The 25801-nt window shown below is 42.4% G+C and overlaps 6 non-coding genes across 6 annotated transcripts; 3 read left to right on the top strand and 3 right to left on the bottom strand.

The window, feature by feature from the left end:
• Window positions 1–1800: 1800 nt before the first annotated feature.
• On the bottom strand, window positions 1801–1872 carry TRNAQ-UUG (transfer RNA glutamine (anticodon UUG)). The gene has a single exon. It is a non-coding gene; the product is annotated as a tRNA-Gln (tRNA).
• Window positions 1873–3076: 1204 nt separating this feature from the next.
• Window positions 3077–3148, bottom strand: TRNAQ-UUG (transfer RNA glutamine (anticodon UUG)). The gene has a single exon. It is a non-coding gene; the product is annotated as a tRNA-Gln (tRNA).
• Window positions 3149–15417: 12269 nt separating this feature from the next.
• TRNAQ-CUG (transfer RNA glutamine (anticodon CUG)) lies at window positions 15418–15489 on the top strand. The gene has a single exon. It is a non-coding gene; the product is annotated as a tRNA-Gln (tRNA).
• A 1206-nt stretch (window positions 15490–16695) lies between these two features.
• On the top strand, window positions 16696–16767 carry TRNAQ-CUG (transfer RNA glutamine (anticodon CUG)). The gene has a single exon. It is a non-coding gene; the product is annotated as a tRNA-Gln (tRNA).
• A 900-nt stretch (window positions 16768–17667) lies between these two features.
• TRNAQ-UUG (transfer RNA glutamine (anticodon UUG)) lies at window positions 17668–17739 on the bottom strand. Its single transcript has one exon. It is a non-coding gene; the product is annotated as a tRNA-Gln (tRNA).
• A 3626-nt stretch (window positions 17740–21365) lies between these two features.
• On the top strand, window positions 21366–21437 carry TRNAQ-CUG (transfer RNA glutamine (anticodon CUG)). The gene has a single exon. It is a non-coding gene; the product is annotated as a tRNA-Gln (tRNA).
• Window positions 21438–25801: the final 4364 nt, after the last annotated feature.

Raw genomic sequence — 25801 nt, 5'->3', positions numbered from 1 at the left:
GGAATACACGTACCCCGCTCCCCCAGGCCCGATCGCATGTAGAAACACCCGCAAGCCCCTGGAATACACATACCCCGCTCCCCCAGGCCCGATCGCGTGTAGAAACACCCGCGAGCCCCTGGAATACACGTACCCCGCTCCCCCAGGCCCGATCGCGTGTAAAACTTCACGCGCACCCCTGAAATACCCGCACGCAGCACAATCGCGTGTAAAACTTCTCGCGCACCCCTGAAATACACGCACCCAGCCCTCACGCGTGTGAAACTTCTCGCGCACCCCTGATGTACACGCACCCAGCCAAAACGCGTGTGAAACTTCTCACGCACCCCTGATATACACGCACCCAGCCAAAACGCGTGTGAGACTTCTCGCGCACCCCTGATATACACGCACCCAGCCAAAACGCGTGTGAGACTTCTCGCGCACCCCTGATATACACGCACCCAGCCAAAACGCGTGTGAAACTTCTCGCGCACCCCTGATATACACGCACCCAGCCAAAACGCATGTGAAACTTCTCGCGCACCCCTGATGTACACGCACCCAGCCAAAACGCGTGTGAAACTTCTTGCGCACCCCTGATGTACACGCACCCAGCCAAAACGCGTGTGAGACTTCTCGCGCACCCCTGATATACACGCACCCAGCCCTCACGCGTGTGAAACTTCTCGCGCACCCCTGATGTACACACACCCAGCCAAAACGCGTGTGAAACTTCTCGCGCACCCCTGATATACACGCACCCAGCCAAAACGCGTGTGAGACTTCTCACGCACCCCTGATATACACGCACCCAGCCAAAACGCGTGTGAGACTTCTCGCGCACCCCTGATATACACGCACCCAGCCAAAACACGTGTGAGACTTCTCGCGCACCCCTGATATACACGCACCCAGCCAAAACGCGTGTGAAACTTCTTGCGCACCCCTGATGTACACGCACCCAGCCAAAACGCGTGTGAAACTTCTCGCGCACCCCTGATATACACGCACCCAGCCAAAACGCGTGTGAAACTTCTCGCGCACCCCTGATATACACGCACCCAGCCAAAACGCATGTGAAACTTCTCACGCACCCCTTATATACACGCACCCAGCCAAAACGCGTGTGAAACTTCTTGCGCACCCCTGATGTAAACGCACCCAGCCAAAACGCGTGTGAAACTTCTCGTGCACCCCTGATATACACGCACCCAGCCAAAACGCGTGTGAAACTTCTTGCGCACCCCTGATATACACGCACCCAGCCAAAACACGTGTATGACTTCGCGCGCACCCCTGAAATGCACGCACGGTATTTTTTAAGCGCACATTTTGGCGCACATGTATTGGGACGCTGCCGCATGCTTTCTGTGGCGTACGGGTATGGGCCTGTGCGCGTCTTTGGCCGTGCGCTGTTTTACCCGATTCGATTCCATGAAGGCCTGTTGTAGGCGAGCGTTCCGTGCACTTGCCTCCTGGACCTCCCCTGTGACGCCCACATTTTCACGAGTTGTTCCCCATTCCGCGTGTCACGCCCCGTTTTCCGCCTACCTTTGGGATGTGCGCCGCGCTATGTGCGAATTCGCTGTGGCTTTATCGCACAGCGTTAGATGACCTGTGCGCTAGCATGCGGCGCACACTTTTTCAGCGCACATCCCACATTTTGCTCGTGCCCGTGCTTCCATGAATGGATGTGCGCTGTTTTCTGTGCGATTTTTTCTGTGGCACTGCGAATCGCACGTTTTCACACGCGTGCGCCGGTTTTTCCGCGCACATTATTTCCATGAATCGGCCTGTATGTGTGTTAGAGCAAGAGAGAGGTTCCACCGAGACTTGAACTCGGATCGCTGGATTCAAAGTCCAAAGTGCTAACCATTACACCATGGAACCCTTGTTGGGCAGAGCTTCATAAGGGCAATGAGAATATAGGGCACAGTCAAGATTTTTACTGACCTATAGTAATCGTTTACTGATATTATATCGAAGCAGCACTGTTGCTGTTGGATGCTGTGCAATCGCAAAGTATTGGCTACATGCCTCATTTGGATCAAATTCTTCCTCTGGAGTCTAATGATATAGGAATAATACATATTTTCTCTGATGTGCTCTGTTTTGCTAGAATGAAGTGCATCATGCTACGGAATATGTAGGTTCCATGGTGTAATGGTTAGCACGTTCAAATCTCGGTGGGACCTTGGGGCTGCTTCTCTTTTAGAGTTGCCTTTCATTTGCAGATAGATATAACAGCAATAGCTTTGCTTTATAGCCCACTTTGATGGCAGTCTTCTTTGACCAAAGAATATTAATAGTTTCTGGGGATGACTCTCTTTTGCCACAAAGAAACTGCCCACTCTCATATCTCCAAAGCTCCAAGGTATAATGGCTATTAAACTGGCTTTTGATCTCAGCGATTTGCATTCAAAGCCCAGGAGGCCCCTAAAATCAGTTGAATTGTTTCCTGATAATTTAGAGTGTATTTCTTCTTTCGAGAAAGGTGTGATCCAAATAAAGTAAGTACATTTAAACAAGGGCACTTGATCAGTAAATGCACTGCTTTCTAGAACTCATAACTCTTGTAAGTTATAAAAAGTTTGCTCTCCATACAGTTTGTCAGCTCAAAGAATTACATTTTTTACACATTTAATAAGACCATCAAATTCCTTGAAACATAGGAATGATTGTGAAAGTGAATATGATTCACCAAAATAATTGTATAACATTTTTTAATGTTAATAAAATAGGGCTTTTTCCAATCTTTTCACATCAATGTTGTTTCTGCATGTTCCAGTGAGCAGAGAATCTACTGCACATAGTGTGTACATTTTTCTTTTCATAGAGTTAAGGTTGGACATTATTCATCTGTGGAAAATGTTTCTGAGAGATATCTGGGTGCCCACTCTGATTGACCTTAGGGATTGTACATTAATGATATGTAGTTGCATCACTGTATTGGTATCAGGCACCAAAGTGCATTTAAATGTACAGAGAGAGAGACAGTGTGAAAACGGCTACCTGAGTCGACTGAACTTCTGAATATTAACTCTGTTGAATTGTAATTTGAGAAATTAGAAAATGGAGTGTAAGAGCAAGATAATGGTTCCACCGAGACTTGAACTCGGATTGTTGGATTCAAAGTCCAAAGTGCTAACTATTACACCATGGAACCCTTGTGAGATGCACCTGAGAGCGCTGAATCAGAAATGGCAATATAGAGCACATTTACAATTTTTACAGATTCATAGTCCCAATTGACTGATATCATACAAACACAGGGGTGTTGTCGATTGACGTTGTGCTATAGCAATCTCTGTGCTTTATAGATCATGTAGATCAAATTCTTCCTCTTGAGGCATATGATTAAGCAATATTAAATATTGTTTCTGACTGCCTCTGTTTTGGCATAATGAAGTTCAGCATTTGCGTATTTAGGTTCCATGGTCTAATGGTTAGTAGGCTGTACTCTGAATTTAGTAATCCGACATGTTATAGCTATATTTTGTTTTCCTTTGGGTGTATTGTCATTTTATGCACATAGATTTCCTAGCAGTGGCTGTGATGAATAGTTCAATTTGATAGCAGCTTCCTTTTGAGAATTTGAAAAAAAAAGAATTAAATAGTCTCTCTGGATGACTCTGCTTTGATTTCCATGTGCACATTCCTTTTGCGTTTCAGAGGGATTGACCAAAATACACAACAGTGCTTGGAAGACCTCTTCCTCCCTCATGGCATGTAAAGCTAACCGCTCTCCTACCTTGTGTTTTTTTACTTTTTAACTTCCCCTTCCGAGTCATGATCATGTAACTGAATTTACATTTTTAGATTTTAACTGCAGAAGTTGCTTGTTTTTCATTTTTATTTTTCGTGTACGCATACATCCCTTTTTGTGGGGAGGGGGGAGTGATGTCTGTTTACTTATATTAGCTAGTATAGGTCGTTTTATGTCCGCTTACAATATGTGTCAGGATTTTTTATGTCGTTTCCAATCAATGTCTAATATCAAGTGGTTTGCAGCAGTCATACAAAGGCACGTAACACCCCCAAAACACCTACATAAGTTAGAAATACTCCGGAAGAGTACTCAGTTTATGAAAAGGCGGTGAATCCCAAATAGAACTGTAAATGTAAGCGAGCAAGCAGACCGTGCACCCCTGTTTGGAACTATGACCTGTGTGTTGCCCTCTATTAACAGAACAATGTAACTGCAGCCCATGTCACATAAAATAGAAAGTAGAGATTATGCAAATTAACTCCCAGAAGAGCCTGGTGTCACCCCAAAAGGTGTCATGCTTTTCACATCAAGAAACATCCACACATAGATCCCCGCGAACCTCAAAAACGTACAGGAAACCCTGTCCAGCGCTTTGCTCCCAGAGGAGATAAGGTTGAAAAACCACCCTATGTTAAAAGTGTCCATAATCCATGCCAGCTGCCCTGTCTATAGAACCTGGCTGTTCGTGGCCGTTCAGGGCCTAGGGGCATGAGTGGAAGGGTTTAACCTGCCTGGGTTCTTGGGCATGCTTTCATCATGCCTCAGTTTACAATGGCACTCTGCCGCTTTGTCAGGCTTTAAAGAAGCCTGACTCCTGCAGAGCAAAAGATCTGATTATTTCCTTACATGTTTTGTACGTAAGAATGCGGATGGTGCTCTGAGCCTCCTGTGGTGGTTATTAAGCATGGTATACATACCATAGCATGTAACTGTGCCTACAAATGGAACATTTTGTTCATTTATTAGGGAGTTGTGAAAATGGCAAAATCAAATTGCCATTACTGACACAGACCAGCTGCCGCTGTCCGGACATTTCGTCGAAAGACATTTGGTTGAAAGACATTTGGTCGACGTAATTTGGTCGAAAACCAAATGGTCGATTTTTTTTTTATTTATATATATATATATATATTTTTTAGATTGTAGTTTAGGGAAAAAAAGGGTTTTTTAGAAAAAAGGGGGTTGGGGGGGACCCCCCCAAAAAATAAAAGTGAAAATAAAAAACAACAAAAAATTCGACCATTTGGTTTTCGACCAAATGGTTTCGACGAAATGTCCTGTCGACAAATTTTTTTCGACGAAATGTCTGGCAACCCAGCTGCCGACTGTTGCTATTGACAGGAGTTCCAGGTGAATAAACTGAGGAGATCACCAGTTCAATTACCTGTGAACGCATTTTGAAGCTCATTCACAACCAGTTCATGCCCGTTCTCTCGATTTTGGCTTTCTGGCTGGCCGAGGGGCCCTTCAGTAATGTTCTTTGCTAACCATTACACCATGGGCCCCATGCTGGTGCAACCTGACAGAGTTGTAACAGAAATGAGAATCGTGATCTCATGCATCATTTTAACAAACTCCTATTCCTAGCCGACGGATATTGTGCAAATGTGGAACTGTTTAGTTGGTTGTTGCGCAATAGCAAACTCTTTGCTTTACAGCTCATTTGGATAGGATTCTTCCTGTGGAGGCATAAGATAAAAGAATTTTGCATACATTCTCTAAAAGGCTCTTTTTTTGCTGCAATGACGTTCATCATGTCACTAAGTACGTAGGTTCCATGGTGTAATGGTTAGCACTCTGGTCTCTGAATCCAGCTATCCGAGATCAAATCTTGGTGTGACCTTGGGAATGACTGTGTTTGTTTTCCTCTCAGAGTCTTGTTTTAACGCAGATTTGTTTTAATAGCAATGACGCTGCTGTGTCGCCCACTTTCATAGCATTATTCCCTGGGTGCATTTGAAAAAAGTAAGATTTTCCATGGATGACGCTCTTTAGCCGCAATGAAACCCACCACTTTCTGTGGTTTGAAAGACCCATGGTGTAATGGTAGCACCCTGGAGGTTGAATCCAATAATTTGCATTCAAATCTCTGTAAGAGCTTACCATCAGTCGAACCTTTCCCTTATCGTTCATTGTGGATGTCTTCTTTCTAGAAAGGTATGATCCAACTAAAGTAAGTACATTCACGAATGGGCCCTTGGTCGGTACAAACAGTATTTATACACCTCAGGCCTTTTGTGAATTAAGAAAAGTGTGTTCTTCGATCTATTTTTCATCTCAAACTGATACCTTCATTTTACAAACATGTAAAGACTGTTAAGACGCTTGATTAATATCATTGATTCTGAATGTGGTCGCTTTTCATAGGATTAACCCTTTAACAATTTTGAAAGAGAATGGCAATACAAAAGAGCTGCTTTTCCCAAAATGGTATTATTAATGTTGTTGCTGCATCTTCAAGTAAAAAGAGAATCCATTGGGTCACAGATTGAGCATGTTTCTTAACATTGAGTTAAGTTTGAAAATTTCAAATCTTTTATGTATGTTTCCGATGCAGATCTGCCCATCGACTCAGAATGACCTCACTGTTCATACATTTAAAAAAAATGCATAAAGGTTAAGGTGCTAGGCACAAACGTGGATTTTTATGAAAGGTTATGCCAGAGAGTGAGAGCGAAAATGAATACCCTACACCACTAACCTTATGAATATTACTATCTTTGGCCTATAATTTAAGACAAAAAGGAGACAAAGTGTGTTAGAGCAAGAGAGAGGTTCCACCGAGACTTGTATTTGTATTTGTATTTGTATTTGTATTTGTTTATTTATAACGCGCAGACCATCAGGCCCAGGGGCATCAGGGCGCAATTTGTACAGGGTTGCAAGAAAAGAACATACAGGGAGATAAATTACAATAAAAGTATACCAATACAGCATAATAACAATCTTAATAATTACAAATGTTACACATGGGTCAGTGTCCCTAGGCTCCGCAGAGGAAGTATCCCTGAGGTAGTTGGGAAGGTAGCAGACCGGAAATCGTGCAGGGGAACAGGCGGGCTGGGTAAGTAGGACAGATGTCTAACACAACTATTACTGGTCAAAGAGCCAAGATTTGGTTTTATTCTTAAAAGGTGTTGAAGGAGTCTTCAGCTCTGATGGCAGCGGGGAGGGTGTTCCAAAGTTTGGAGGCTAGGACAGGGGAGCTAGTGCCTCCCGCTTTTTGGAGCTTAAACCTAGGGATAGTAAGGCAGTGAGTCTGAGCAGTTCTTAGTGGTCGGGCAGTGGAGTGGCGCGAAAGCCGACTGCAGAATAGATCGGAGCCTTGTTGGCTAGGCATTTGTGCGTGAGGGCAAGCGTTTTTAGGGAAATTCTCTGCTTCACGGGTAACCACTTAAGGCTAGATCTGGCTTCTGAGATGTGGTGGTTACGAGGGATGTTCAGGGCCACTCGAATTGCATTGTTCTGGGTGGTTTGGAGTTTGGACAGGTTTTCTTGGCTGGTGCCTAAATATAGAGCACTGCAGTGATCTATTTTTGCCATGATAAGTGTTCTCGCTAGTGTGACGCTATTGTGGGTGGTGAGGAATGGTCTGCAGGCTGAAATGAGTTTGCACGTGTAGGCGGAGGTGGACCTGACTGCATTAGTTTGTCTTGACAAGGATAAGGTGGAATCCAGGTAAAAGCCTAGTGTTTTAGTGTCTTTCGAGACTTGTATGAAGTTGCCGTCTATGATGAATGACTGATAGGATGGCTCAAGTTTGCTCAGGCGTTGTGATGTACCCAGGATAAGTAGCTCCGTCTTATCGTCGTTCAGACATAGCTGGTGCTGGGCCATCCAGGCTTGGATGACCAAGTAGACGTCATTGAGGGCCTTGGTGTCAGCAAGATAATCACCAGAGATGGGAATGAGTATCTGGGTGTCGTCCGCATAGTTGGTGTAGGAGACACCCAGATAATCAAGCACATCAAAGAGTGGTTTCGTAAAGATATTGTAAAGAGTAGGTGACACGCAAGAACCCTGAGGAACACCGCAATGAATAGGGGAGGGAACTGCGGCAGCGGAAGGTGCAAAGACCCTCATAGATCTGTTGCTCAGGAAGGATTTGATCCAGGCCTCTGCGGAGGGAGAGAAGTTGGCAGCAGAGTGGAGGTGCCTGCAAAGGATCTGGTGGTTAACCAAATCAAATGCGGCGGAAAGGTCGAGGAGTAATAGCATTGCTAATTTGCCCTTGTCCTTCAGGACTTCGATCTGGGTTTTTAGGTCTAATAGAGCCGTTTCGGTCCCATGTCTGGGCCGAAATCCGGATTGTCGTAGACCTAACAGATTGTTTGATTCAAGGTAGTTTTGGATCTGCAGGTAAGCTGCACGGTCCAGTATCTTCAGCAGAAGTGGTACTGTAGTAACAGGTCGGAAGTTCGTAGGTATGCTTGGGTCAAGGGAAGGTTTTTTTAGTAGCGGGATTACCCAGGCGTCTTTAAGGTTGTCCGGGACAATACCTGTTTCAAAGGATGAGATAATGAAGGCTGTAATGAATGGGGCTAGGTCATGGGCGGAGTCCTTAATGATGGGAGCTGGGCACGGGTCACCTTGGCAGTTGGATGGTTTCATCCTGAGGATGATGTTTTCTACTTCGGTGACAGTGAACGGTGCGAAGGTGAAAGGTTTGATGTTGGCAGAGTTGGAGAGGGTGGGCCTAGTAGGGGAGAATGAGCGGTTGTCATGCCTCAGGCAGTCCTGCTTTTCTTTTATTTTAGATTGGAGCATAGAGATTTTGTTTAGGAGGGCTGCTTGAATGTTAGCACACCATTTGCTGTCTTTCGTGCAAGTGTCTGGCGGGGAGACTGGGGTTTCGAGCTCTTTTAGGACTCTAAAGAGTTCCTTGGAAATAGAGTCGGCTTGCATGATACGATTATTAAGCGATTCTTTTTTAGCAATGATGATGGCGTCTTTATAAGTGAGGGCGGCGAGGAGGAAGCCGTCTTTATGCTCATCAGATGGGTGGCTTTTCCACCGGTTTTCCGCGCAGCGTTTGGCTTTGCGGAGGATTCTTAGCTGTGGAGTGAACCATGAGTTCAGATGTGCTCGTGGTTTAGCCTTTCTAGGTTTAATTGGTGCTATAGTGTCAATAGCCGTGAGCATCGTTTGGTTGTAGATGTCTGCTAGGGAGGTGGGATCAGAGCAGGCGTTGGTCGCCGCATTAAGAGAGGGGAGTAACAGTGGGAGGAGTTGTTCTCTTGTTATATTTTTTTATTGCGGGTGGGGAGGGCTGGGGCTATGGGTGTTGGGGCTCGCGGGGTAGCTTCAATGTTAAATGTTATGATGTGATGGTCAGACCATAAGCATGGGGAGTTATTGAGGACCTGGATGTTGCAGTTGGAACCGGCTAACCAATCGATGGTCCTGCCTTTGATATGGGTCGGTTCTTGTATGTACAAGGTGAGGCCAAGGTCAGTAAGAGCATACTCCAGATCAGTTGCTACAGGATCCTTAGGGTCGCCGCGACCAAGATTGAAGTCACCTAGGATTATTGTTTGGGAGTTGTTTTTTGTTTTGTCAAGAAGAAGAGTGGAAATTTCACTGACAAAGGTGGGTGCCTGTAGATAAGGTGAAGGGTGGCCGTTTGGTTAGGTGTTAGTAGTAATTTGATTGTCAGCAGTTCAGCTGATTCGAGTTTGGAGTCGGATACCACTCTTAGGTCAAGGGAGTTTTTGTGGATGAATGCCACGCCGCTACCTCTAGTATGGGCAGAGGAGCGGTCACAGCGTGTGATGCCATAGTCAGGCGGTAAGGCCAAGGATAGAGAAGGGCCAGAGGCGGCATGTAGCCAGGTTTCGGATATGGCAATGAAGTCAAGGTCGGCAGTGGTGATAAGGTTGGCTATGTCAAGAGCGTGTGCTGTGAGGGATCTAGCATTAATAAGGGCACCCTTGAACACAGGCAATTTAACCCCTGTGGTCTTAGTTTTGCAAGTGGCGGTGGGCGAAGGTGGGCTGGGTGGTATGTGTGGGGCTTGCTTAGTGGTGTTGATGCGGGAAGGACAAATGCAGAATCTGGTGCCTAGTCGCTTGTTCCTGAGAGTGAGGGGGCAAGGTTGGTTAGGAGTTGGTTTTGTGGCAAAGTGTTTTAGCCAGAGAGCTGGGTCATTAAGGTATTGGTTAATCTGGTTGCAGGGGTGGTGAGCGTCAATGGTAGTTGCTGAAGGACTCGTTGAGGGTGTCAAAGTCATGGTGGGTGACGCTGGGTCACGTAGCTAAGGGCAGGCCAGGTTATTAACCTCAAAGGTAGGAGTGGTTGACTTGGGTGGTTGAGTGAATAGGGCAAGGTGTGTGGTTAGGAGGTAGTGCAATAGAAGGCGCACGCTGATGAGCATGATGGTGGTGCTGGCTGCCAGAATAGGTTCCCTATGAGCTTGTTGACAGGGACACGATAGGGTCTCCTTGAGTGGGGCTGGTGAGATAATGGAAGGGAGTGAGGATGCTATGGTATGGCTGGAAGCCTGGGCACCTAGATAGGGATAACCCAATGGCTGGAATGCAAAGGTCAGAGCAGCCCTAGATTAGCGTAATCACAGGCTGTCGCCCAGGGCAGTGGTAAACCTAGATTAGACGTGACCCAAGTCAGGCACAGCACAATACAATTTGATGCGCCCTTAAGGCACAACACCGTTGAAGTGGTCAGTGGGCTACCATAGGGTACATTACAATTGAGATGGTCTGTAGGCGACCTTAAGGCACAACACAATTGAAATGGTCTGTGTTCGACCATAAGGCACAACACAATGAAAAGGTCTGTAAGCGACCTTAAGGCACAACACAATTGAAATGGTCTGTAAGCGACCTTAAGGCACTACACAATTGAAATGGTCTGTAAGCGACCTTAAGGCACTACACAATTGAAATGGTCTGTAAGCGACCTTAAGGCACTACACAATTGAAATGGTCTGTAAGCAACCTTAAGGCACAACACAATAGAAATGGTCTGTAAGCGACCTTAAGGCACTACACAATTGAAATGGTCTGTAAGCGACCTTAAGGCACAACACAATAGAAATGGTCTGTAAGCGACCTTAAGGCACTACACAATTGAAATGGTCTGTAAGCGACCATGAGGCACAATACAGTTATAAGGTGGTCTACTAGTGACCATAAGGCACAATACAGTTATAAGGTGGTCTACTAGTGACCATAAGGCACAAAATACTTATGATATGCTAAGGTTCGAGAGTTTCAAGGGTGGCCTGAAACACATTCAAATAATAGTGGCTCAGAGTGCATGCCTACAGTAGTGTCCCCGGTACTGGCATGCGTGATTATACTCCTTGAAATGACGGTCCACGTAGTAAATGGAGTACAGATATAAGCCGACTGAGCGGGAGTCGTATCATTGCAATGTCAGTAATAGGAACAAGGACAGGGGCAAAGTACTTACAGTAGGTTCTCCTTGTATGAATGGAGATATTTGGATACTTGGCTCCGATAGCTTGCCTCAGACTTTGCGGAAGGCGGTCGGGGAAGTTTAAATTGAGCATGGGGGGTGGCCACGCCGCCCTCCCATGCGCGTAACAGACGCAGGAACAGGCCTTTGTGTGGCCTTCGTGCTGGCCACCGGCGGTTCCGCCTACCGGCGGATGAATGCAGTTTTACACTGCTTCAAGCGAGGATCAGCCTCGCTTTCGTGCCGCGCGGCGCCCGGCATGCGGGAGTCAGGCACCTTTGAGGACAGGGTCAGGCAGGCCCTTCTATGGTGCCGGCGATGGTGCTTCAATGCACTCCATGTGCGTGGAGCAGCTTCAGGGATGGGAGGGGGGGCTCCTGCCCTCTACCCTCGGCGAGGATGGATGGAATGGGGGCACAGGCGCAGGAACAGGCCTTTGTGTGGCCTTCATGCTGGCCACCGGCGGTTCCGCCTACCGTTGGATGAATGCAGTTTTACACACTTTTACACACTTGAACTCGGATCGCTGGATTCAAAGTCCAAAGTGCTAACCATTACACCATGGAACCCTTGTTGGGCAGAGCTTCATAAGGGCAATGAGAGTATAGGGCACAGTCAAGATTTTTACTGACCTATAGTAACCGTTTACTGATATTATATCGAAGCAGCACTGTTGCTGTTGGATGCTGTGCAATCGCAAAGTATTGGCGTCATGCCTCATTTGGATCAAATTCTTCCTCTGGAGTCTAATGATATAGGAATATTACATATTTTCTCTGATGTGCTCTGTTTTGCCAGAATGAAGTGCATCATGCTACGGAACATGTAGATTCCATGGTGTAATGGTTAGCACTCTGGACTCTGAATCGAGCAATCCGAGTTCAAATCTCGGTGGGACCTTGGGGCTGCTTCTCTTGCAGAGTTGCCTTTCATTTGCAGATAGATATAACAGCAATAGCTTTGCTTTACAGCCCACTTTGATGGCAGTCTTCTTTGACCAAAGAATATTAATAGTTTCTGGCGATGACTCTCTTTTGCCACAAAGAAACTGCCCACTCTCATATCTCCAAAGCTCCAAGGTATAATGGCTATTAAACTGGCTTTTGATCTCAGCGATTTGCATTCAAAGCCCAGGAGGCCCCTAAAATCAGTTGAATTGTTTCCTGATAATTTAGAGTTTATTTCTTCTTTCGAGAAAGGTGTGATCCAAATAAAGTAAGTACATTTAAACAAGGGCACTTGATCAGTAAATGCACTACTTTCTAGAACTCATAACTCTTGTAAGTTATAAAAAGTTTGCTCTCCATACAGTTTGTCAGCTCAAAGAATTACATTTTTTACACATTTAATAAAACCATCAAATTGCTTGAAACATAGGAATGATTGTGAAAGTGAATATGATTCACCAAAATAATTGTATAACATTTTTTAATGTTAATAAAATAGGGCTTTTTCCAATCTTTTCACATCAATGTTGTTTCTGCATGTTCCAGTGAGCAGAGAATCTACTGCACATAGTGTGTACATTTTTCTTTTCATAGAGTTAAGGTTGGACATTATTCATCTGTGGAAAATGTTTCTGAGAGATATCTGGGTGCCCACTCTGATTGACCTTAGGGATTGTACATTAACGATATGTAGTTGCATCACTGTATTGGTATCAGGCACCAAAGTGCATTTAAATGTAATGTCGTGCAGAGAGAGAGAGAGAGTGTGAAAACGGCTACCTGAGTCGACTGAACTTCTGAATATTAACTCTGTTGAATTGTAATTTGAGAAATTAGAAAATGGAGTGTAAGAGCAAGATAATGGTTCCACCGAGACGTTGGATTCAAAGTCCAAAGTGCTAACCATTACACCATGGAACCCTTGCGAGATGCACCTGAGAGCGTTGAATCAGAAATGGCAATATAGAGCACATTTACAATTTTTACAGATTCATAGTCCCAATTGACTGATATCATACAAACACAGCGATGTTGTCGATTGACGTGGTGCTATAGCAATCTCTGTGCTTTATAGATCATGTAGATCAAATTCTTCCTCTTGAGGCATATGATTAAGCAATATTAAATATTGTTTCTGACTGCCTCTGTTTTGGCATAATGAAGTTCAGCATTTGCGTAAGTATTTAGGTTCCATGGTCTAATGGTTAGTAGGCTGGACTCTGAATTTAGTAATCCGACATGTTATAGCTATATTTTGTTTTCCTTTGGGTGTATTGTCATTTTATGCACATAGATTTCCTAGCAGTGGCTGTGATGAATAGTTCAATTTGATAGCAGCTTCCTTTTGAGAATTTGAAAAAAAAAGAATTAAATAGTCTCTCTGGATGACTCTGCTTTGATTTATATGTGCACATTCCTTTTGCCTTTCAGAGGGATTGACCAACATACACAACAGTGCTTGGAAGACCTCTTCCTCCCTCATGGCATGTAAAGCTAACCTTGTGTTTTTTTACTTTTTAACTTCCCCTTCCGAGTCATGATCATGTAACTGAATTTACATTTTTAGATTTTAACTGCAGTAGTTGCTTGTTTTTCATTTTTATTTTTCGTGTACGCATACATCCCTTTTTGTGGGGAGGGGGAGTGATGTCTGTTTACTTATATTAGCTAGAATAGGTCATTTTATGTCCACTTACAATATGTGTCAGGATTTTTTATGTCGTTTCCAATCAATGTCTAATATCAAGTGGTTTGCAGCAGTCATACAAAGGCACGTAACACCCCCAAAACACCTACATAAGTGAGAAATACTCCGGAAGAGTACTCAGTTTATGAAAAGGCAGTGAATCCCAAATAGAACTGTAAATGTAAGCTAGCAAGCAGACCGTGCACCCCTGTTTGGAACTATGACCTGTGTGTTGCCCTCTATTAACAGAACAATGTAACTGCAGCCCATGTCACATAAAATAGAAAGTAGAGATTATGCAAATTAACTCCCAGAAGAGCCTGGTGTCACCCCAAAAGGTGTCATGCTTTTCACACCAAGAAACATCCACACATAGATCCCTGCGAACCTCAAAAACGTACAGGAAACCCTGTCCAGCGCTTTTCTCCCAGAGGAGATAAGGTTGAAAAACCACCCTATGTTAAAAGTGTCCATAATCCATGCCAGCTGCCCTGTCTATAGAACCTGACCTTTCGTTGTCGTTCGGGGCCTATGGGCATGAGTGGAAGGGTTTAACCTGCCTGGGTTCTTGGGCATGGCTTCATCATGCCTCAGTTTACAATGGCACTCTGCCGCTTTGTCAGGCTTTAAACAAGCCTGACTCCTGCAGAGCAAAAGATCTGATTATTTCCTTACATGTTTTGTACATAAGAATGCGGATGGTGCTCTGAGCCTCCTATGGTGGTTATTAAGCATGGTATACATACCATAGCATGTAACTGTGCCTACAAATGGAACATTTTGTTAATTTATTAGGGAGTTGTGAAAATGGCAAAATCAAATTGCCATTACTGACACAGACCAGCTGCCGCTGTCCGGACATTTCGTCGAAAGACATTCCGTCGAAAGACTTTTGGTCGACGTAATTTGGTCGAAAACCAAATGGTCGATTTTTTTTTTATTTATATATATATTTTTTAGGTTGTAGTTTAGGGGAAAAAAGGGTTTTTTAGAAAAAAAGGGGGTTGGGGGGGGACCCCCCGAAACCCCCCTCCCCAAAAAAAAAAAAAAGTGAAAATAAAAAAAAAAACATTTCGACCATTTGGTTTTCGACCAAATGTCTTGTCGACAATTTTTTTTCGACGAAATATCTGGCAACCCAGCTGCCGACTGTTGCTATTGACAGGAGTTCCAGGTGAATAAACTGAGGAGATCACCAGTTCAATTACCTGTGAACGCATTTTGAAGCTCATTCACAACCAGTTCATGCCCGTTCTCTCCATTTTGGCTTTCCGGCTGGCTGAGGGGCCCTTCAGTAATGTTCTTTGCTAACCATTACACCATGGGCCCCTTGCTGGTGCAACCTGACAGAGTTGTAACAGAAATGAGAATCGAGATCTCATGCATCATTTTAACAAACTCATATTCCTAGCCCACGGATATTATGCAAATGTGGAACTGTTTAGTTGGTTGTTGCGCAATAGCAAACTCTTTGCTTTACAGCTCATTTGGATAGGATTCTTCCTCTGGAGGCATAAGATAAAAGAATATTGCATACATTCTCTAAAAGGCTCTTTTTTTGCTGCAATGACGTTCATCATGTCACTAAGTATGTAGGTTCCATGGTGTAATGGTAAGCACTCTGGACTCTGAATCCAGCGATCCGAGTTCAAATCTCAGTGGGACCTTGGGAATTACTGTGTTTGTTTTCCTCTCAGTGTCTTGTTTTAATAGCAATGACGTTGCTGTGTCGCCCACTTTCATAGCATTATTCCCTGGGTGCATTTGAAAAAAAGAATGATTTTCCATGGATGACGCTCTTTAGCCACAATGAAACCCACCACTTTCTGTGGTGTGAAAGACCCATGGTGTAATGGTAGCACCCTGGAGGTTGAATCCAATAATTTGCATTCAAATCTCTGTAAGAGCTTACCATCAGTCGAACCTTTCCCTTATCGTTTATTGTGGATGTCTTCTTTGAAGAAAGGTATGATCCAACTAAAGTAAGTACATTCACGAATGGGCCCTTGGTCGGTACAAACAGTATTTATACACCTCAGGCCTTTTGTGAATTAAGAAAAGTGTGTTCTTCGTTCTATTTTTCATCTCAAACTGATACCTTCATTTTACAAACATGTAAAGAATGTTAAGACGCTTGATTAATATCATTGATTCTGAATGCGGTCGCTTTTCATAGGATTAACCCTTTAACAATTTTGAAAGAGAATGGCGATACAATAGAGCTGCTTTTCCCAAAATGGTATTATTAATGTTGTTGCTGCATCTTCAAGTAAAAAGAGAATCCATTGGGTCACAGATTGAACATGTTTCTTAACATTGAGTTAAGTTTGAACATTTCAAATCTTTTATGTATGTTTCCGATGCAGATCTGCCCATCGACTCAGAATGACCTCAATGTTCATACATTTAAAAAAAATGCATAAAGGTTAAGGTGCTAGGCACAAAAGTGGATTTTTATGAAAAGTTATGCCAGAGAGTGAGAGCGAAAATGAATACCCTACACCACTAACCTTATGAATATTACTATCTTTGGCCTTTAGACAAAAAGGAGACAAAGTGTGTTAGAGCAAGAGAGAGGTTCAGTCCAAAGTGCTAACCATTACACCATGGAACCCTTGTTGGGCAGAGCTTCATAAGGGCAATGAGAATATAGGGCACAGTCAAGATTTTTACTGACCTATAGTAACCGTTTACTGATATTATATCGAAGCAGCACTGTTGCTGTTGGATGCTGTGCAATCGCAAAGTATTGGCTTCATGCCTCATTTGGATCAAATTCTTCCTCTGGAGTCTAATGATATAGGAATATTACATATTTTCTCTGATGTGCTCTGTTTTGCCAGAATGAAGTGCATCATGCTATGGAATATGTAGGTTCCATGGTGTAATGGTTAGCACTCTGGACTCTGAATCCAGCGATCCGAGTTCAAATCTCGGTGGGACCTTGGGGCTGCTTCTCTTTTAGAGTTGCCTTTCATTTGCAGATAGATATAACAGCAATGGCTGTGCTTTACAGCCCACTTAAATGTCAGTCTTCTTTGACCAAAGAATATTAATAGTTTCTGGGGATGACTCTCTTTTGCCACAAAGAAACTGCCCACTCTCATATCTCCAAAGCTCCAAGGTATAATGGCTATTAAAATGGCTTTTGATCTCAGCGATTTGCATTCAAAGCCCAGGAGGCCCCTAAAATCAGTTGAATTGTTTCCTGATAATTTAGAGTTTATTTCTTCTTTAGAGAAAGGTGTGATCCAAATAAAGTAAGTACATTTAAACAAGGGCACTTGATCAGTAAAATGCGCTACTTTCTAGAACTCATAACTCTTGTAAGTTATAAAAAGTTTGCTCTCCATACAGTTTGTCAGCTCAAAGAATTACATTTTTTACACATTTAATAAGACCATCAAATTGCTTGAAACATAGGAATGATTGTGAAAGTGAATATGATTCACCAAAATATTTGTATAACATTTTTTAATGTTAATAAAATAGGGCTTTTTCCAATCTTTTCACATCAATGTTGTTTCTGCATGTTCCAGTGAGCAGAGAATCTACTGCACATAGTGTGTACATTTTTCTTTTCATAGAGTTAAGGTTGGACATTATTCATCTGTGGAAAATGTTTCTGAGAGATATCTGGGTGCCCACTCTGATTGACCTTAGGGATTGTACATTAACGATATGTAGTTGCATCACTGTATTGGTATCAGGCATCAAAGTGCATTTAAATGTAATGTCGTGCAGAGAGAGAGAGAGTGTGAAAACGGCTACCTGAGTCGACTGAACATTAACTCTGTTGAATTGTAATTTGAGAAATTAGAAAATGGAGTGTAAGAGCAAAATAATGGTTCCACCGAGACTTGAATTCGGATCGCTGGATTCAAAGTCCAAAGTGCTAACCATTACACCATGGAACCCTTGCGAGATGCACTTGAGAGCGTTGAATCAGAAATGGCAATATAGAGCACATTTACAATTTTTACAGAGTCATAGTCCCAATTGACTGATATCATACAAACACAGCGATGTTGTCGATTGACGTTGTGCTATAGCAATCTCTGTGCTTTATAGATCATGTATATCCAATTCTTCCCCTTGAGGCACATGATTAAGCAATATTAAATATTGTTTCTGACTGCCTCTGTTTTGGCATAATGAAGTTCAGCATTTGCGTAAGTATTTAGGTTCCATGGTCTAATGGTTAGTAGGCTGGACTCTGAATTTAGTAATCCGACATGTTATAGCTATATTTTGTTTTCCTTTGGGTGTATTGTCATTTTATGCACATAGATTTCCTAGCAGTGGCTGTGATGAATAGTTCAATTTGATAGTAGCTTCCTTTTGAGAATTTGAAAAAAAAAGAATTAAATAGTCTCTCTGGATGACTCTGCTTTGATTTCTATGTGCACATTCCTTTTGCGTTTCAGAGGGATTGACCAACATACACAACAGTGCTTAGAAGACCTCTTCCTCCCTCATGGCATGTAAAGCTAACCTCTCTCGTACCTTGTGTTTTTTTACTTTTTAACTTCCCCTTCCGAGTCATGATCATGTAACTGAATTTACATTTTTAGATTTTAACTGCAGTAGTTGCTTGTTTTTCCTTTTTATTTTTCATGTACGCATACATCCCTTTTTGTGGGGAGGGGGGAGTGATGTCTGTTTACTTATATTAGCTAGTATAGGTCATTTTATATCCGCTTACAATATGTGTCAGGATTTTTTATGTCGTTTCTAATCAATGTCTAATATCAAGTGGTTTGCAGCAGTCATACAAAGGCACGTAACACCCCCAAAACACCTACATAAGTTAGAAATACTCCGGAAGAGTACTCCGTTTATGAAAAGGCGTTGAATCCCAAATAGAACTGTAAATGTAAGCTAGCAAGCAGACCGTGCACCCCTGTTTGGAACTATGACCTGTGTGTTGCCCTCTATTAACAGAACAATGTAACTGCAGCCCATGTCACATAAAATAGAAAGTAGAGATTATGCAAATTAACTCCCAGAAGAGCCTGGTGTCACCCCAAAAGGTGTCATGCTTTTCACACCAAGAAACATCCACACATAGATCCCTGCGAACCTCAAAAACGTACAGGAAACCCTGTCCAGCGCTTTGCTCCCAGAGGAGATAAGGTTGAAAAACCACCCTATGTTTAAAGTGTCCATAATCCATGCCAGCTGCCCTGTCTATAGGCCTAGGGGCATGAGTGGAAGGGTTTAACCTGCCTGGGTTCTTTGGCATGGTTTCATCATGCCTCAGTTTACAATGGCACTCTGCCACTTTGTCAGGCTTTAAAGAAGCCTGACTCCTGCAGAGCAAAAGATCTGATTATTTCCTTACATGTTTTGTACGTAAGAATGCGGATGGTGGTTATTAAGCATGGTATACATACCATAGCATGTAACTGTGCCTACAAATGGAACATTTTGTTCATTTGTTAGGGAGTTGTGAAAATGGCAAAATCAAATTGCCATTACTGACACAGACCAGCTGCCGCTGTCCGGACATTTGGTCGAAAGACGTTTGGTCGACGTAATTTGGTCGAAAACCAAATGGTCGATTTCTTTTTTTTATTTATATATATATTTTTTAGGTTGTAGTTTAGGGGAAAAAAGGGGTTTTTAGAAAAAAAGGGGGATGGGGGGGACCCCCCCCCCAAAAAAAAAAGGGAAAATAAAAAACAAAAAACATTCGACCATTTGGTTTTCGACCAAATGTCCTTTCGACCAAATGTCCTGTCGACAAATTTTTTTCGACGAAATGTCTGGCAACCCAGCTGCCGACTGTTGCTATTGACAGGAGTTCCAGGTGAATAAACTGAGGAGATCACCAGTTCAATTACCTGTGAAGGCATTTTGAAGCTCATTCACAACCAGTTCATGCCCGTTCTCTCCATTTTGGCTTTCTGGATGGCTGAGGGGCCCTTCAGTAATGTTCTTTGCTAACCATTACACCATGGGCCCCTTGCTGGTGCAACCTGACAGAGTTGTAACAGAAATGAGAATCGAGATCTCATGCATCATTTTAACAAACTCATATTCCTAGCCCACGGATATTGTGCAAACGTGGAACTGTTTAGTTGGTTGTTGCGCAATAGCAAACTCTTTGCTTTACAGCTCATTTGGATAGGATTCTTCCTCTGGAGGCATAAGATAAAAGAATATTGCATACATTCTCTAAAAGGCTCTTTTTTTGCTGCAATGACGTTCATCATGTCACTAAGTATGTAGGTTCCATGGTGTAATGGTTAGCACTCTGGACTCTAAATCCAGCGATCCGAGTTCAAATCTCGGTGGGACCTTGGGAATTACTGTGTTTGTTTTCCTCTCAGTGTCTTGTTTTAATAGCAATGATGCTGCTGTGTCGCCCACTTTCATAGCATTATTCCCTGGGTGCATTTGAAAAAAGAAAGATTTTCCATGGATGACGCTCTTTAGCCACAATGAAACCCACCACTTTCTGTGGTGTGAAAGACCCATGGTGTAATGGTAGCACCCTGGAGGTTGAATCCAATAATTTGCATTCAAATCTCTGTAAGAGCTTACCATCAGTCGAACCTTTCCCTTATCGTTTATTGTGGATGTCTTCTTTGAAGAAAGGTATGATCCAACTAAAGTAAGTACATTCACGAATGGGCCCTTGGTTGGTACAAACAGTATTTATAAACCTCAGGCCTTTTGTGAATTAAGAAAAGGGTGTTCTTTGTTCTATTTTTCATCTCAAACTGATACCTTCATTTTACAAACATGTAAAGAATGTTAAGACGCTTGATTAATATCATTGATTCTGAATGTGGTCGCTTTTCATAGGATTAACCCTTTAACAATTTTGAAAGAGAATGGCGATACAATAGAGCTGCTTTTCCCAAAATGGTATTATTAATGTTGTTGCTGCATCTTCAAGTAAAAAGAGAATCCATTGGGTCACAGATTGAGCATGTTTCTTAACATTGAGTTAAGTTTGAACATTTCAAATCTTTTATGTATGTTTCCGATGCAGATCTGCCCATCGACTCAGAATGACCTCACTGTTCATACATTTAAAAAAAATGCATAAAGGTTAAGGTGCTAGGCACAAAAGTGGATTTTTATGAAAAGTTATGCCAGAGAGTGAGAGCGAAAATGAATACCCTACACCACTAACCTTATGAATATTACTATCTTTGGCCTATAATTTAAGACAAAAAGGAGACAAAGTGTGTTAGAGCAAGAGAGAGGTTCCACCGAGACTCGGATCGCTGGATTCAAAGTCCAAAGTGCTAACCATTACACCATGGAACCCTTGTTGGGCAGAGCTTCATAAGGGCAATGAGAATATAGGGCACAGTCAAGATTTTTACTGACCTATAGTAACCGTTTACTGATATTATATCGAAGCAGCACTGTTGCTGTTGGATGCTGTGCAATCGCAAAGTATTGGCTTCATGCCTCATTTGGATCAAATTCTTCCTCTGGAGTCTAATGATATAGGAATATTACATATTTTCTCTGATGTGCTCTGTTTTGCCAGAATGAAGTGCATCATGCAACGGAATATGTAGGTTCCATGGTGTAATGGTTAGCACTCTGGACTCTGAATCCAGCGATCCGAGTTCAAATCTCGGTGGGACCTTGGGGCTGCTTCTCTTTCAGAGTTGCCTTTCATTTGCAGATAGATATAACAGCAATGGCATTGCTTTACAGCCCACTTTGATGTCAGTCTTCTTTGACCAAAGAATATTAATAGTTTCTGGGGATGACTCTCTTTTGCCACAAAGAAACTGCCCACTCTCATATCTCCAAAGCTCCAAGGTATAATGGCTATTAAAATGGCTTTTGATCTCAGCGATTTGCATTCAAAGCCCAGGAGGCCCCTAAAATCAGTTGAATTGTTTCCTGATAATTTAGAGTTTATTTCTTCTTTTGAGAAAGGTGTGATCCAAATAAAGTAAGTACATTTAAACAAGGGCACTTGATCAGTAAATGCGCTACTTTCTAGAACTCATAACTCTTGTAAGTTATAAAAAGTTTGCTCTCCATACAGTTTGTCAGCTCAAAGAATTACATTTTTTACACATTTAATAAGACCATCAAATTGCTTGAAACATAGGAATGATTGTGAAAGTGACTATGATTCACCAAAATATTTGTATAACATTTTTTAATGTTAATAAAATAGGGCTTTTTCCAATCTTTTCACATCAATGTTGTTTCTGCATGTTCCAGTGAGCAGAGAATCTACTGCACATAGTGTGTACATTTTTCTTTTCATAGAGTTAAGGTTGGACATTATTCATCTGTGGAAAATGTTTCTGAGAGATATCTGGGTGCCCACTCTGATTGACCTTAGGGATTGTACATTAACGATATGTAGTTGCATCACTGTATCGGTATCAGGCACCAAAGTGCATTTAAATGTAATGTCGTGCAGAGAGAGAGAGAGTGTGAAAACGGCTACCTGAGTCGACTGAACTTCTGAATATTAACTCTGTTGAATTGTAATTTGAGAAATTAGAAAATGGAGTGTAAGAGCAAGATAATGGTTCCACCGAGACTTGAACTCGGTCCAAAGTGCTAACCATTACACCATGGAACCCTTGCGAGATGCACCTGAGAGTGTTGAATCAGAAATGGCAATATAGAGCACATTTACAATTTTTACAGATTCATAGTCCCAATTGACTGATATCATACAAACACAGCGATGTTGTCGATTGAAGTTGTGCTATAGCAATCTCTGTGCTTTATAGATCATGTAGATCAAATTCTTCCCCTTGAGGCATATGATTAAGCAATATTAAATATTGTTTCTGACTGCCTCTGTTTTGGCATAATGAAGTTCAGCATTTGTGTAAGTATTTAGGTTCCATGGTCTAATGGTTAGTAGGCTGGACTCTGAATTTAATAATCCGACATGTTATAGCTATATTTTGTTTTCCTTTGGGTGTATTGTCATTTTATGCACATAGATTTCCTAGCAGTGGCTGTGATGAATAGTTCAATTTGATAGTAGCTTCCTTTTGAGAATTTGAAAAAAAAAGAATTAAATAGTCTCTCTGGATGACTCTGCTTTGATTTCTATGTGCACATTCCTTTTGCGTTTCAGAGGGATTGACCAACATACACAACAGTGCTTGGAAGACCTCTTCCTCCCTCATGGCATGTAAAGCTAACCTCTCTCCTACCTTGTGTTTTTTGACTTTTTAACTTCCCCTTCCGAGTCATGATCATGTAACTGAATTTACATTTTTAAATTTTAACTGCAGTAGTTGCTTGTTTTTCATTTTTATTTTTCGTGTACGCATACATCCCTTTTTGTGGGGAGGGGGGAGTGATGTCTGTTTACTTATATTAGCTAGTATAGGTCATTGTATGTCCGCTTACAATATGTGTCTCGATTTTTTATGTCGTTTCTAATCAATGTCTAATATCAAGTAGTTTGCAGCAGTCATACAAAGGCACGTAACACCCCCAAAACACCTACATAAATTAGAAATACTCCGGAAGAGTACTCCGTTTATGAAAAGGCGGTGAATCCCAAATAGAACTGTAAATGTAAGCTAGCAAGCAGACCGTGCACCCCTGATTGGAACTATGACCTGTGTGTTGCCCTCTATTAACAGAACAATGTAACTGCAGCCCATGCCACATAAAATAGAAAGTAGAGATTATGCAAATTAACTCTCAGAAGAGCCTGGTGTCACCCCAAAAGGTGTCATGCTTTTCACACCAAGAAACATCCACACATAGATCCCTGCGAACCTGAAAAACGTACAGGAAACCCTGTCCAGCGCTTTGCTCCCAGAGGAGATAAGGTTGAAAAACCACCCTATGTTAAAAGTGTCCATAATCCATGCCAGCTGCCCTGTCTATAGAACCTGGCCGTTCGTGGCCGTGCGGGGCCTAGGGGCATGAGTGGAAGGGTTTAACCTGCCTGGGTTCTTGGGCATGGTTTCATCATGCCTCAGTTTACAATGGCACTCTGCCGCTTTGTCAGGCTTTAAAGAAGCCTGACTCCTGCAGAGCAAAAGATCTGATTATTTCTTTACATGTTTTGTACGTAAGAATGCGGATGGTGCTCTGAGCCTCCTATGGTGGTTATTAAGCATGGTATACATACCATAGCATGTAACTGTGCCTACAAATGGAACATTTTGTTCATTTATTAGGGAGTTGTGAAAATGGCAAAATCAATTGCCATTACTGACACAGACCAGCTGCCGCTGTCCGGACATTTGGTCGAAAGACGTTTGGTCGAAAGACATTTGGTCGACGTAATTTGGTCGAAAACCAAATGGTCGATTTCTTTTTTTATTTATATATATATATTTTAGGTTGTAGTTTAGGGGAAAAAAGGGGTTTTTAGAAAAAAAGGGGGATGGGGACCCCCCCAAACCCCCCACCAAAAAAAAAAAAAAGTGAAAATAAAAAACAAAAAAAATTCGACCATTTGGTTTTCGACCAAATGGTTTCGACCAAATGTCCTGTCGACAAATTTTTTTCGACGAAATGTCTGGCAACCCAGCTGCCGACTGTTGCTATTTACAGGAGTTCCAGGTGAATAAACTGAGGAGATCACCAGTTCAATTACCCGTGAACGCATTTTGAAGCTCATTCACAACCAGTTCATGCCCGTTCTCTCCATTTTGGCTTTCTGGCTGGCTGAGGGGCCCTTCAGTAATGTTCTTTGCTAACCATTACACCATGGGCCCCTTGCTGGTGCAACCTGACAGAGTTGTAACAGAAATGAGAATCGAGATCTCATGCATCATTTTAACAAACTCATATTCCTAGCCCACGGATATTGTGAAAACGTGGAACTGTTTAGTTGGTTGTTGCGCAATAGCAAACTCTTTGCTTTACAGCTCATTTGGATAGGATTCTTCCTCTGGAGGCATAAGATAAAAGAATATTGCATACATTCTCTAAAAGGCTCTTTTTTTGCTGCAATGACGTTCATCATGTCCCTACGTTTGTAGGTTCCATGGTGTAATGGTTAGCACTCTGGACTCTGAATCCAGCAATCCGAGTTCAAGTGGGGCCTTGGGAATTACTGTGTTTGTTTTCCTCTCAGTTTCTTGTTTTAATAGCAATGACGCTGCTGTGTCGCCCACTTTCATAGCATTATTCCCTGGGTGCATTTGAAAAAAGAAAGATTTTCCATGGATGACGCTCTTTAGCCACAATGAAACCCACCACTTTCTGTGGTGTGAAAGACCCATGGTGTAATGGTAGCACCCTGGAGGTTGAATCCAATAATTTGCATTCAAATCTCTGTAAGAGCTTACCATCAGTCGAACCTTTCCCTTATCGTTTATTGTGCATGTCTTCTTTGAAGAAAGGTATGATCCAACTAAAGTAAGTACATTCACGAATGGGCCCTTGGTCGGTACAAACAGTATTTATACACCTCAGGCCTTTTGTGAATTAAGAAAAGGGTGTTCTTCGTTCTATTTTTCATCTCAAACTGATACCTTCATTTTACAAACATGTAAAGACTGTTAAGACGCTTGATTAATATCATTCATTCTGAATATGGTCGCTTTTCATAGGATTAACCCTTTAACAATTTTGAAAGAGAATGGCGATACAATAGAGCTGCTTTTCCCAAAATGGTATTATTAATGTTGTTGCTGCATCTTCAAGTAAAAAGAGAATCCATTGGGTCACAGATTGAGCATGTTTCTTAACATTGAGTTAAGTTTGAAAATTTCAAATCTTTTATGTATGTTTCCGATGCAGATCTGCCCATCGACTCAGAATGACCTCACTGTTCATACATTTAAAAAAAATGCATAAAGGTTAAGGTGCTAGGCACAAAAGTGGATTTTTATGAAAAGTTATGCCAGAGAGTGAGAGCGAAAATGATTACCCTACACCACTAACCTTATGAATATTACTATCGTTGGCCTATAATTTAAGACAAAAAGGAGACAAAGTGTGTTAGAGCAAGAGAGAGGTTCCACCGATCACTGGATTCAAAGTCCAAAGTGCTAA

The sequence above is a fragment of the Ambystoma mexicanum genome, chromosome 5p (genome assembly GCF_040938575.1).
Source record: "Ambystoma mexicanum isolate Mex_15411 chromosome 5p, UKY_AmexF1_1, whole genome shotgun sequence".
NCBI classification, from domain to species: Eukaryota; Metazoa; Chordata; class Amphibia; order Caudata; family Ambystomatidae; genus Ambystoma; species Ambystoma mexicanum.
The sequence above is the reverse complement of the archived record's forward strand: the minus strand, read 5'-3'. Positions and strand labels throughout refer to the sequence as shown.